Consider the following 11,142-nt stretch of genomic DNA (forward strand, 5'->3'; position numbering starts at 1 on the left):
AGTGTCTCAGTGTCTCAGGGTCTCTGGGTCTCAGGGTCTCTGTTTCTCTGGGTCTCAGTGTCTTAGTGCCCAGTGTCTCAGTCTCTCAGTGTCTCAGACCCTCAGTGTCTCAGGGTCTCTGGGTCTCAGGGTCTCTGGGTCTCAGGGTCTCTGTTTCTCTTGGTCTCAGCGTCTCAGTGTCCAGGGTCTCAGTGGCTCAGTCTCTCAGTGTCTCAGGGTCTCATAGAACATAGAACATAGAACATTACAGCGCAGAACAGGCCCTTCGGCCCACGATGTTGCGCCGACCAGTTAAAAAACAATAACCCTTTAACCTAAGCCATTCCCTTTTCATCCATAAACCTATCCACGGATCTCTTAAACGCCCCCAAACTAGGCGCATTTACAACTGCAGCAGGCAGGGCATTCCAATCCCTCACCACCCTCTGGGTAAAGAACCTACCCCTGACATCCGTCCTATAACTACCTCCCCTTAATTTAAAGCTATGCCTCCTCGTGTTAGCTTTCTCCATCCGAGGAAAAAGGCTATCACTGTCCACCCTATCTAAACCTCTAATCATCTTATATGTTTCAATAAGGTCCCCTCTTAGCCGCCTTCTTTCTAACGAAAACAACCTCAAATCCCTCAGTCTCTCCTCATAGGACCTCCCCTCCATACCAGGCAACATCCTGGTAAACCTCCTCTGCACCCTCTCCAAAGCCTCCACATCCTTCCTGTAATGTGGGGACCAGAACTGCACACAGTACTCCAAGTGCAGCCGCACCAGAGTTGTGTACAGTTGCAACATGACGCTGCGACTCCTAAATTCAATCCCCCTACCAATAAACGCCAAGACACTGTATGCCTTCCTAACAACCTTATCTACTTGATTCCCAACTTTCAGGGATCTATGTACACATACACCTAGATCCCTCTGTTCATCCACACTATTCAAAGTCCTCCCGTTAGCCCTATACTCAACACATCTGTTATTCCTACCAAAGTGAATTACCTCACACTTCTCCGCATTAAACTCCATCCGCCACCTCTCGGCCCAGCTCTGCAACCTGTCTGTCTTCCTGCAAACTATGACACCCTTCCTCACAATCTACCACACCTCCGACTTTGGTGTCATCAGCAAATTTACTAATCCACCCAACTATACCCTCATCCAGATCATTAATAAAAATTACAAACAGCAGTGACCCCAGAACAGATCCCTGAGGCACACCACTCGTAACCGAACTCCATGACGAATATTTACCATCAACCACCACCCTCTGTCTCCTATCCGCTAGCCAATTCCTGATCCAATTTCCTAGATTACCCTCAATCCCATACATCTGCATTTTCTGCAGAAGCCTACCATGGTCAACCTTATCAAACGTCTTACTAAAATCCGTATACACCACGTCAACTGCATTACCCCCATCCACCTCTTTGGTCACTTTCTCAAAAAACTCAATAAGGTTAGTAAGGCACGACCTACCCGCCACAAAACCATGCTGACTATCTCTAAACAATTTATTACTCTCCAAATAACTATAAATCCTATCCCTAATAATTTTTTCTAAAACCTTGCCCACAACAGAAGTGAGACTCACCGGTCTATAATTCCCGGGGAAGTCTCTGTTCCCCTTCTTAAACAATGGGACAACATTCGCTAACCTCCAATCTTCCGGTACTATACCAGAGGCCAACGACGACCTGAAGATCAGAGCCAGAGGCTCTGCAATCACTTCTCTTGCCTCCCAGAGAATCCTAGGGTAAATCCCATCTGGACCAGGGGACTTATCTATTTTCAAACCCTCCAGAATATCCAGCACATCCTCCTTATCAACTGTAATACTGTCTATTCTACTCCCCTGCAACCCAGTGTCCTCCTCAGCTATATTCATGTCCCCCTGCGTGAACAACAAAGAGAAATATTGGTTCAATGCCTCTCCAATCTCTTCCGGTTCCACACACAACTTCCCTCTGCTGTCTATAACTGGCCCTAATCTTGCCCTAACCAACCTTCTGTTCTTAACATATCTATAGAACACCTTAGGATTCTCCTTAATCCTATCAGCCAAAGTCTTCTCATGTCCTCTTTTAGCCCTTCTTAGCTCACTCTTTAACTCCCTCCTAGCCAATCTAAAGCTTTCTAGTGCACTACCCGAGCCCTCAAGTCTCATCCGAACATAAGCCTCCTTTTTCTTTTTAACCAACGAATCAACTTTTTAGTGCACCACGGTTCCCTTGCCCTACCAATTCCTCCTTGCCTGACAGGGACATACCTATCATGGACTCGCAGTAGCTGCTCCTTGAAAAAACTCCACATTTCAGACGTTCCCAGCCCCTGTAATCTCCTAGTCCAACCTATGCTTCCTAATTCTCTCCTAATAGCCTCATAATTACCCTTCCCCCAGCTAAAACTACTGACCCGAGGTTCATTCCTATCCCTTCCCATCACTAAGGTGAACGTAACCGAATTGTGGTCACTATCACCAAAATGCACACCAACTTCCAAGTCTAGCACCTGGTCTGGCTCATTTCCCAGCACCAAATCCAATGTAGCCTCACCTCTAGTTGGCCTATCTACATACTGAGTCAAAAAACCCTCCTGCACGCTTTGTACAAAAACTGACCCCTCTAACGAGCTAGAGCTATAGCAATTCCAATCAATATTAGTAAAGTTAAAATCCCCCATAACAATTACCCTATTACTTTCACTCCTAACCAGAATCATCTCCGCAATCCTTTCCTCAACCTCTCTAGAACTTTTAGGAGGTCTATAAAAGACTCCCAACAGGGTGACCTCTCCTCTCCTATTTCTAATCTCCGCCTATGCTACCTCAACAGACAAGTCCTCATCAAACTTCCTCTCTGACACTGTGATACAATCCTTGACCAATAATGCTACCCCTCCCCCCCTTCTAACTCCTTCTCTACTCCTACTGAAGCATTTGTACCCCGGAACCTGCAACAACCATTCCTGACCCTGCTCTATCCATGTCTCTGAAATGGCCACAACATCAAAGTCCCAGGTACTGATCCACGCTGCAAGTTCATCCACTTTATTGCGAATACTCCTCGCATTAAAGTACACGCATTTCAAACCCTGCTCCACCCCACCCCCACGATGCCGTGCATTACAGTCCCCATCTATGCCCCCCTCACTTTCACCCCCTGTACTCAGGATCCCACCCCCCCTCCGAATCAGTTTAAACCTCCCTGCATAGCCTTTGCAAATTTACCCCCCAGGATATTGGTTCCCCTCTGATTCAGGTGTAGACCATCACTCTTATAGAGGTCCCACCTTCCCCAGAACGAGCCCCAATTGCTCAAGTACCTGAACCCCTCCCTCCTGCACCATCCCCTCAGCCACGAGTTCAAACTTTCCCTCTCTCTATTCCTCTCTAAACTATCCCGTGGCACAGGCAAGAGTCCGGAGATAACCACTCTTTCTGACTTGGCCTTTAGTTTCCACCCCAACTCCATAAATCTCTGCTTAATATCCCCTTCCCTTAACCTCCCTATGTCATGTGTCCCCACATGAACTATAACTTGGGGTTGATCTCCCTCTCCCCTAAGAGTCCTGAATACCCTTTCCGATACATCCCGGACCCCAGCCCCTGGTAGGCAACACACCAGCCCTGAGTCCCTACCATTACTTCCGACTCTCCTATCCGTCCGCTTAACTGTGGAGTCCCCAATCACGAGGCCCAATCTCTTACATCCCCTAACCACCTGAGCTTTCACACTAGGCTCTCCCCCAGAGACCTGCTCCCTTTGGCTATCCCCAGTTGATTCCTCCTCAACTGTAGCCTCCAGGACAGAAAACCTATTTTGGAGGGGAACAGCCCCAGGGGATTGTCCCCCCGATTGCTTCTTTCCCCTCTTCCTGGCATTTACCCAAGACTCATTTCTAGGAGTGACTATCTCCTTTCGTTCCCCTGCAGTTCGTCTCTGCATGACTAAGTATTGACTCACTAAGAGCAGAATTGAGGGACGAATTTCAATAAAACTAAACAGCATTAAGAATCCTCACAGGCACATAATTTACGAAGCGAGATTCTACATAGTAGATTTATCTGGAGTTTCGAAGGTCAGGGGATGATCTGATGCGAGTATGTTTGTAACCATTTCAGTAATGTTATTCAGCAATGTAGCCTTTTAATAAAATATTATTAATTAGACATTTCATTAGGTTGTTGCCTCACTTTGTAAAGCTTAATGCCATAATTGTTGTAGCATGAAATTACAACATCAGTCGGTTCAGAAAAAGAATCCATGCAGGATCTTGTTCACGGGTGGTCAGTTTGCTGAATAAATTCTTCCAAATGTATTTCCATTACTTCACATTTCCCGTTTGAAGCCACACCGTGACTGTGTGCTGTGATTGTCTACACCACTCTGACCGTGGCCCCATAACTTATAGCATGATGCATTGAATGGAGTTATCCAATTGGATTGTGATATCTAAAGCAACATTCCTGTCTGTGACTGTCTCCATGCAGCAATTTTCTTGTTCCCATCAGGATTCAGGGTGCCTCGATGTGCGAGTCAGGATTGGCACGATAACTGATGAAGAAAGCTATTCACACATGCTGAGAAGACATTGTCATTGTTGGAGCCAAACTGTTGGGTGTTAATCTACTGGCCCAGTGGTAAACACGCTCATATCTTTGTTTGCATGTGCATATTTTCGGTTGCGCAGTTGTTATTTCATTTTCAGCCGAACACAAATGCAAAATATACCTGAAAATTGGACAAACACCAGCAGGGAAGGAGTTCTATGGCCATGCCCTGCATTTTAACCTGTTGGCAGTACTGCACCAATTACATGATCAGGAGCAATTCTGACTTTTAATCTTGGCTGCCTCTATCTCTGCAAACCTGCGGAATGAGGCAATGGCCAGACACTGAGTGAGAAAAAGCCCGCTCACAGTGCCCATGGGACTGTAACCCAAGTGGAAGTATTTAAGTTGTCAGCAAACACACACCAGCATCCCACAGAGCCAGCGGTTTGAGAAGAGCAATAGAGGCACAGCCAGAGAGCCAGGACACTTGGAGGCTGATATCTTGAATCACTGATCGGGAATCTTGAGAGGCCGCCCTCTTCCCTATCCCTATTTGAGGATTATGATCCAGATGCTGATACTAATTCGGAGGCAGTTATCCACAGGATAATGAACATTAGATTTGAAATTCGGTGGAGAAAAAAAAACGCCCATGCAACGGAAACCCGGAATAAAAGGGCTGTAATTCATCGGTGTGTATCATGTATTTCCAATGTAAACCTCTGACTGAATCCCCGTCTAAGATTCCAGCCATTAATGTGTTGATAATTATCCATGGTTCTAAATGTAACAGCCTCTCCTCACACCGAGGAACCTGGGAGTGGATTACATCTTGCAGCTCTTCTCAGTCAGAGCAAATGCAAATTAATGTATCAGTGGATTAGATTTCCGAAGCTGCTACTGTTAACTCGTTTTACGTCTCCCTGAAGTTTACATGACGGTGCTGATCTGGCTGACTGTGAGTGCAGAGACCCAAACGCACTTTCCCAGCTGCTGATCTCTGCCGTGGTCTCATTAGTGTGAGGTGGAATAAGCACTTGATGACTCTGTGGCCCTACATGAGAGATTGTGTCCGAGTTCATTTCTGTGCTGGACAACAACCAATCAGCAATTCAAGTCAATGGCAACCAGAAGTTGTGGATATTGTAATCTCCTCGCAATTAACCCAAGAAAGGGAATTTGAGAATTGACATGACGATGGTTGTGATCTATTCAGGTATGGGGTAATATTACTTTCTCTTCTGCATAAGTGAAAAATGCACATTAAAGTAGGGAACATACGGGTTTTATCTGGTTTTGTTAAGAATGGCACAATGACGGCCTCAACACACACAATATCTCGAGACTGAGGATGGACTGTGCCACACCTAATATGGGTTCAAAAAAAATACCAGAAGCTTCACCACACAAACTTTCTTCTGCATTGTCAAATACGAAGAACATTTTAATGCCATGCAGAAGAAATGATCTCTCCACAAAGTGATCATGCGAAGACATACATTTGAGATGTCCATCCACAAGGGCCCACGTTGCATCAACAGAATTTGAGGAATGTTGAAAGCCACTAAACTCAATCATCCGTGAAACAAGAGGAACCTTATTCGCAAAATGAGATCTGAAAATAAATATTGGATTTCGGCATTGCCTGCTAAGGTAACATACTTCATTATTCTAAAAGGAACGCCATGATGACCAAACATCTGAAGGCAGAGAGTAGTAGTGGAAGGGTCCTTTTCCAGCTGGAGGTCTGTCACCAGTGGTGTGCCGCAGGGCTCAGTGCTGGGACCTCTTCTATTTGTAATATATATAAACGACTTGGAAGAGGGCGTACGTGCTGTGATCAGCAAGTTTGCAGATGACACAAAGATGGCTGGACTTGCTGACAGTGAGGAGCAGTGTCAGGCAATACAGCAGGATATAGATAGGCTGGTAAACTGGGCAGAGAAATGGCAGATGGAATTTAATCCAGATAAATGTGAGGTTATGCATTTTGGTAGAAATAATGTAGGGGAGAGTTATACGATAAATGGTAGGGCCATTAAGAGTATAGACACGCAGAGGGACCTGGGGGTGCAAGTACACAAGTCCTTGAAGGTGGCAGTACAGGTGGAGAAGGTTGTGAAGAAAGCTTATGGTATGTTAGCCTTTATAGGAAGGGGTATAGAGTACAAGAGCTGGAGTCTAATGTTGCAGTTGTATAGAACGTTGGTTAGGCCACATTTGGAGTACTGCGTCCAGTTCTGGTCGCCTTACTACCGGAAGGACATGGAGACTCTGGAGAGAGTGCAGAGGAGGTTTACCAGGATGTTGCCTGGAATGGAAGGACTGGGTTATGAAGTTGAGATTGGGCAAATTGGGGTTGCTCTCCTTAGAAAGGCGGAGAATGAGGGGAGATCTAATAGAGGTGTATAAAGTTATGAAGGGTATAGATAGAGTGAACAGAGGTAAGTTTTTTCCTCGGTTGGATCCAAAAATTACGAGGGGCCACGGGCTTGGGGGGGTGGGGGTGGTGGGGGGGGGGGGGGGGGGGCGGTGGTGGGGGGGGGGGGGGGCGAGGTATAATTCAGATGTTAGAGGGAGGTTTTTCACACAGAGGGTTGTGGGGTATGGAATGCTCTGCCAAGTAGGGTGGTGGAAACAGGCACGTTGGAGTTGTTTAAGGCTTACTTAGACAGGCACATGAGCGGACTATACATGGAGGATATAGGAGACTGATCTAAATAAAGATCAAGGGCAGTGGGATGTCCCTGGGAATCAATTGATTCCTATGGATCTTCCAACATATTTCATGGCTGACTTGTTTTCCGGGCTTCTGGGGATTCCGTAAATGTTTGTAAAAGTTTTGCATGTTTATTGATGTCTTTTCTTTTACCTCACAGGTGATTCGGTCCACCTTGTTGTCCAACAAGGGGGATACATGTGGTGGGTCATACGAGGGCTGCTCTTGGATGTTGCTTCAAGAGTAGCCTAGTGCTTCATGTCGTTGGTGTGTGCCTAAACTGGACCAGATACTGGGCAAGACGACAGCTCAGTGACTATCACTGATTGCTGTGCAGACACATGGATTTGGTCCGGTGTCTGTGGGAGTTTGCGCATTCTCCCCGTGCCTGCGTGGGTTTTCTCCGGGTGCTCTGGTTTCCTCCCACACCCCAAAGATGTGCTGTAAGGCTGACTGGAGGTAATAAATTGTCCCTAAATTAGTTTTCCCTCAATGTGGATTGCCATAAACAATAGATAAGGGTCATGGGTGGGGGGGGACTGGTGGTGTTAAAATGGCGGCGTGGCTCATTGGGCCGAAGGGCCTGTTTCCCGGGATGTTTTTGTTTTTGTTCTTTGTTCTTGGCAGTCGCTTATAAATTCCTACCCTGAATGATATGCATCGAATGTTATAACCATCGAATCCCACAGTGCAGAATGAGATCATGACAATCTGCATCATTGAACCTATAATGGGAAGTGACCAACAGGGAGCATTGTAAACATGGAAAAGAAAGAACCTTTGCTGAACTGCTCAGAAAAAAGAGAAAGCCCCAGCCAGTGCAAGATCATTCAACATGTTTACTTCTCTGCTGGAAGATAGACTCTCACCCACAGGGTGTACTTTAGTCAAAGTCACCTAACAACACACAATCAAGGACAACAGAACAAACTGCATCACCACAATGTAGTTCCATTCTTAGCAACAGGAACATGTAATGTTATGTGAATTAGCAGAAGAATCTTCATTGACCAGTGGAACAATGGCACTCATGCGAATAGGTATACTCTGGCTATGATCTACACTATATATGAATTATTTATTTATTTGATCATATCCCAATAATGTATTCAATGTGTTTAAAGAAGATGGTGACAACACAATTGTGAGTACATTTTCTTTTCACATAAGCTGTTCAGCCTCATCCCATCCTTCTATGACAACATGCAATGCATCTCATAATATCAATTCTCCCATTCCGCTCAGACTAAAGAATGAGGAATGAGGTGAAATATGCCCTCTGTTCCACACAGTTGTGTCATTTCTTTCCCCACCATTCCAATCTGTAGATACTAAAGGCATTCATATACTCACTTGGTCAGACAATAAGATCTGCAACCTGGAAAGACATTCAGTGCAGACAAAAAAGACACAATTTCACATCTTGAAGAAACGAGTCATCAGGGCTGGAAATGTTGTAGTAGTCATAGAAACTTTGTGAGTCTCTCTCAGATAAATTGAACTGTTTCCTCCTGACTATGTAATGAGGCGGGTAGAATTAGGGACCTTGTGGTGAAGGATCCTCTTGGGGAGAGTGATCATTGTATGGTGGAGTTTCTGGTGCAGATGGAGGAGGAGAAAGTGGGTTCCCGGACACGCGTCCTCTGTTTGAATAGAGGGGAGCACGGTAGGATGAGAGAAGAATTGGCGAATGTGGACTGGGGGAGCGCGTTGGAGGGAGGGTCTGCTGAGGAGCAGTGGAGGATCTTTAAGGAGATCTTTCTTGGTGCTCAGCAGAAATTTATTCCGATGGTTAAAAAGGACTGTAGGAGGAGAGGTAATAAGCCGTGGATAACGAAGGAGGTGAAGGAAAGTGTTAAATTAAAAGCGGAGGAATTTAGAGTAGCTAAGAGTAGTGGGCGAAAAGAGGATTGGGAGAGGTTTAAATGTCAACAAAGATTGACAAAGAAGTTGATAAAGAAGGGTAGGAGAAACTATGAAGCTGGGCTAGCGCTTAATATAAAAAAGGATAGCAAGAGTTTTTATAAATATATAAAAAGGAAGAGGCTGTCTAGGGTGAATGTTGGTCCTTTAGAGGATGAGAAAGGGGACCTAGTGGTAGGGGATGGGGATATGGCTAAGGTATTGAATAACTTTTTTGTTTCTGTCTTCACGGAGGAGGACATGAATAATTTGCCGGGTGTTAGCGATGGAAAGGTGGTAGGACTGGAGGGTCTTAATGACATTACTGTTACTAGAGAGGCGGTGCTCGACAGACTGGAGGGGCTGATTGTGGACAAGTCGCCAGGACCGGATGGAATGCATCCGAGGGTTCTGAAAGAAATGGCGGAGGTGATAGTGGATGCCTTGGTGGTTATTTTCCAGACGCCGCTGGATTCTGGGGAAGTGCCGGATGATTGGAAAACGGCTAATGTTACGCCGTTGTTTAAGAAAGGTGCCAGGCAAAAGGCGGGGAATTATAGGCCGGTTCGTTTAACGTCTGTGGTAGGTAAAATGTTAGAATCTGTCATTAAGGAGGAAATTGCGAGGCATCTTGAAAGGAACTGCTTGATAGAGCAGACGCAGCACGGTTTCATTAAAGGGAAGTCGTGTCTGACAAATTTACTGGAGTTCTATGAGGATGTGTCTAGGGCAGTGGATAGAGGAGAGCCGGTGGATGTGGTCTTTCTAGATTTTCAGAAGGCGTTTGACAAAGTACCTCACAAGAGGTTATTGCAGAAGGTCAAGGGACATGGAGTTGGGGGTAGGGTGTTAGCGTGGATAGAGGATTGGTTGTCAAATAGGAGGCAGAGAGTGGGGGTCAACGGGTGCTATTCGGATTGGCGAATGGTGACTAGTGGAGTGCCCCAGGGGTCGGTGCTGGGGCCTCAGCTTTTTACCATTTATATAGATGATCTGGAGGAGGGAACCGAGTGTAGGGTGTTGAAATTTGCTGATGACACCAAGATTGAGGGAACGGCAAATTGTGCGGAGGGTGTGGAGAGTCTACAGAAGGATCTAGATAGGCTGGGTGAATGGGCCAGGAAATGGCAAATGGAATTTAATGTTGGCAAGTGTGAGGTGGTCCACTTTGGTAGGAAGAATGGTAGGAAGGACTATTACTTACGGGGCGAAAAACTGCAGCAGGCGACGGTGCAGAGGGACCTCGGGGTCCTTGTGCATGAGTCGCAAAAACCCAGCTTGCAGGTGCAGCAGGTGGTCAGGAAGGCGAATGGGATGCTGGCCTTCATAGCGAGGGGGATTGAATATAAAAGTAGGGAGGTCTTGCTGCGGCTGTATAGGGCATTGGTGAGGCCGCAGCTGGAGTACTGTGTGCAGTTTTGGGCGCCGCACCTGCGCAAAGATATTTTGGCCTTGGAGGGAGTGCAGAGGAGGTTTACTAGGATGATACTGGAGTTGAGGGGGTTGAGCTATGAGGAGAGGCTGAATAAACTAGGCTTCTACTCGTTAGAGTTTAGAAGAATGAGGGGAGATCTCATTGAGACGTATAAGATGGTGAATGGGATGGATAGGATAGAGGTGGAGAGACTCTTCCCGCTCAAAAAAGACACAAGGACGAGGGGGCACAGCCTCAAGATAAAGGGGGGGTGGTTTAGAACGGAGTTGAGGAGGAACTTCTTCACTCAAAGGGTGGTGAATCTCTGGAATCCTCTACCCGTTGAAGTGGTGGAGGCTGCCTCGCTAAATATTTTTAAGACACGGGTTGATGGGTTTTTGATAAGCGAGGGGATTAAGAGTTATGGGGAGAGGGCGGGAATGTGGAACTGAGCCACGACAGATCAGCCATGATCTTATTGAATGGCGGGGCAGGCTCGAAGGGCTGGATGGCCTACTCCTGCTCCTATTTCTTATGTTCTTATGACTAAACTGACTATTCA

The sequence above is a fragment of the Carcharhinus amblyrhynchos genome, unplaced genomic scaffold (genome assembly GCF_965287045.1).
Source record: "Carcharhinus amblyrhynchos unplaced genomic scaffold, sCarAmb.v2.hapA scaffold_88, whole genome shotgun sequence".
In the NCBI taxonomy this organism is placed as follows: domain Eukaryota; kingdom Metazoa; phylum Chordata; class Chondrichthyes; order Carcharhiniformes; family Carcharhinidae; genus Carcharhinus; species Carcharhinus amblyrhynchos.